Consider the following 3,746-nt stretch of genomic DNA (forward strand, 5'->3'; position numbering starts at 1 on the left):
AGAGAGAGAGAGAGAGAGAGAGAGAGAGAGAGGGTCTCACTGCCTGTCCTGGAACTCACTATGCAGACCAGGCTGGCCTCGAACTCACAGAGGTCCAGCCACCTCTGCCTCCCGAGTACTTCGATTCTGTCTCTTTCCAAATCAAATTGCAACAGTGGTCTGGAGAGTACAGTCATACCATCATGCTTAGCATTGCCCTTTTAATGATTTCAGATCAGGTCCAAGGGAGCAGTTTCCCACCCCTTTAAGACTTCTTATAAGTCTTAGGGGGGATCTGAGGTGATGATGGACCAGGTGGGTGGGCGGTGCTTCCAAAGTTATCACCTGTTTGGTGAGGAGGTAACAGTTGTTCCTACCCATTGAGTTACCGGGTCTCCAGCCCTTACGCCCTGGCTAACATCATCCCTCACAACTCTGTTAAGCATCGTTGTCCTCTACAGTGGTAACTGAGGTTCAAGTGATGCCAGCAAGGTCCTCTGCTTCGATCCAGCAGCTGGCCTGGCATCTGGAATGATTCCAGGCTTGTCAGGATGCAGAAGAAGCAGGAAGGGGAGAGACCACTGTCATGGCCTCCTCAAGCCCTTGTGTGCTTAGTATTCACCAGACCTGGCCTGAGGAAGAAAACACTTTTGGCAATTTCAGGATAAAATGCCTAGCACACATTCATGTTGCTTTTTAGAATTTTAGACTGCCCCCCCCATACATTATCACATTTGTGCTGCGCTCCCACTGCACCAACAGTATGAATAACAATTCTGCACGGCTCAAAATGCATATTTTAAGCAATATTCACTTCATCAAATTTTGTGATGGTAAGACAGAACAATCCAGACCATTCTTGCGATTCGATCGGGGAGGAGAGAGATCCAAAGCAATAGCCATTTTGGAGCTAACAAGGATGCTAGATCTGTTTAGGAGGAATTTTACAGAGAAATTGGGTTTTCTGCAGTGTATGCTCCTCTGATGGGTCATATCCATAAGGGAGATTCCAGAGACGCTGTGTGCTTTGTGATTGAAGTTGGTGACACAAATCTCCCAGCAGAATACTTATATGTGCAGATAGAATTTGCTTTTGATATCAAAAGTCAGCTATGACAGTTTTATCAAAAAAAATGTTTTAAAGGATATTAAGTTTTGACACTGTTCAGGCAAATTATATTTGAGGTGACTTAAGAGTCAAAGAGTTTCCACATTTTAATAAATTTTTATATGTTTTGTGCCAGATTTACCATCTGACTAGATTAGGGAGAAAAGCAAATGCATTTGGGGAAGAGAGGGCGCTTAGGGGATTTCAAAGTGGGGAATAAAATTTTTAAAAGGGAGTTAAAATAAGAAAAAAAAAAGATGCTGCTGTGTGGAAGATGTAGCTTTTGAAACAGTAAGTCTTTAAAAGACAGGTCAACGACTGCAGCCAAACATATAAAATCATATGTGATGAAACAGGTCCAGTGTCTCATTTTAACCCTGGGGCCTGGCATCATTTGCAGGTTGGCATCCTAGGGCAAAGTCTAGCCCCAGGGACTACTATATCATGGAAAGCAACCTTGGCACTCTCTGAAAGGTTTAGTGCCAGAGGGACAGGTCCTGTGAAGTGCCACCATGGACCTTGGATACACATGTACTTAACCACCAAGTAGGTGGTCATGATAAGAAGTGGGCCTCTGCTCACAAGAACCTGCTGAAATAAGCCCACAGAACAGCGAGGCGGGTTGGAGCTGAGATGTAGCTCAGCAGTACACTTGTCTAGCCTATGGAACATCTGGGTTCTAGCCCCATAATGGAAGAAGGAAAGGGAAGTGGGAGGGAGGGAGAGAGAGATGGTTTTATACTACACATGATAACTTGCTGTGGTAGAGGATGCCTTTAATCTCAACCCTTGGGAGATAGGTAGATGGATCTTTGTGAGTTCGAGGCTACCCTGGTCTATATAGAGAGTTCCAGACCCCCTAAAGCTATATCATTAAAAAAAAAAAAAGTACACATGAGAATGCAGGTTAATTAATAAACGGGGATTCAGGAGATATGAGTGTATGTGTAAGACCTTGGGTTCTGTTCCAGGAAATGCCTGTGGGAGTGAGCTGGAGGCGTGGTGAGCACCTGCAGTCCCAAGTACTAGGGCCAGTCTGCAGCACAGCCAAATACACTCTCTCCCTGCTCTCTCTCTCTGCCTCTCTGCATGTCTGTCTATCTCTGCCTCTGCCCCCTCTCTGTCTGTCTGTCTGTCTGTCTGTCTGTCTGTCTCTCTCTCTCTCTCTCTCTCTCTCTCTCTCTCTCTCTCTCTCTCTCTCGTGTGTGTGTGTGTGTGTGTGTGTGTGTGTGTGTGTGTGTGATTATAAGTAAGGCATCTGTTACTGTTAGCATGAAATCTGCATGTGATTTTGAAAGTCAATACACACGTGAACCCTAACACCAAAGAGGGTCCTACACTGACTGACCCATGTGGCTGACTGGAAGAATAGTTTTTTCTTAGCCTTCCCTGTATAGATGTCAGCTGTGTAGGGTAGGTGGGGGTTGGGTAAGCCATGTGGCAAAGCTGCTTAGACACTGCTTGGCTCCTTGCTCAGGGAATGCCGCCCTTAAAGCAGCAGGCATCTGCTGGCAGGCCTGAGAGTGGAAGCTGGAAAAGAAACAGATTGGAGGGTGGAAGGGTGGGGAGGAGAAGAGAATCCAAACCTCTCTCTTCCACCAGCCTGGAGCCCTGCAGGTGATGGGTTTGGGTAAGGAAATTCCTATTGATAAAGGGGCTGGAGGTAAAATTGGGAAGGTCATATGATGATATATATGTATGTGTGTGTGTGTGTATACATATATATGTATATGTATATACATATATATATATAACCATACATATATATAATTTTCCTGTCTCTAATGAGACACTCCTCACTGACCCAACTTCATACTGATTAATAGATTTGTGTGTCTAATGTCTGCTTTATCCTCTTGAGGAAAAGGAAAAAGTGTTGTCTGTCATCAAATCAAGTGACCAGGGAGTCTCTCCTAGGAAATAGGAAGGTTTGGGTATAGAAGAGGCCATCAGGACTTCAGGCATGCCAGAAGGTCTGGGAAGGACAGTGGGTCCCCCAGGGCCGAGTGCAATCTCCATGTCCCTCCCCACCCCCACCCAGGCTCTCCAGTAGAAATCAGCTACAAATCTCAGCTTGTTGGGAACAGATGGCCTTGGCTGACGAATAAGCCACCGCAGGCTGCCCCACCTGTTCTGGAGCTGGAATAATCAGCTCGAGACAAACATCGATGCTGAAATAACTCATGGCAGCGGGGAATGCGCAGGCACGGATTCCAACACTCTCATAGGCAGACCCTCCCCGCTCCCCAGCCCCTGGTGGCCATCAGGAAAAGTAATGGAGCAGAGAAGATGATTGAGACCCAAATGGAGCAAGATTGGCAGGGCAGGGGGGAGGGCAGGGCTGAGTTCTATGATGGGGCAAGACTCCTCCGATCTGGGTGAGAAATTATGTCTCAGGAGTCCTTGGAGAAGGTGCAGAGGGTTGGCGAACGGGTGGCCTGGCAAGGCTGAAGAGACTCAATTGATACAGAGAGACCTGAGATTCTGAGATTTGTTTCATTAAAGGGGTACTATGCAAATAGGACCTAGGTAGGAAGTGACTCTCTCAGCACACTGCAACAACCATCGACCTTCTTCCCAGGCTGCTGGTGGGGTGCCTGGTGCTGGTGGGGGTGCCTGGTGCTGGTGGGGTGCCTGGTGCTGGTGGGGTGCCTGGTGC

Source organism: Mastomys coucha, unplaced genomic scaffold (assembly GCF_008632895.1).
Source record: "Mastomys coucha isolate ucsf_1 unplaced genomic scaffold, UCSF_Mcou_1 pScaffold5, whole genome shotgun sequence".
Classification (NCBI taxonomy): domain Eukaryota; kingdom Metazoa; phylum Chordata; class Mammalia; order Rodentia; family Muridae; genus Mastomys; species Mastomys coucha.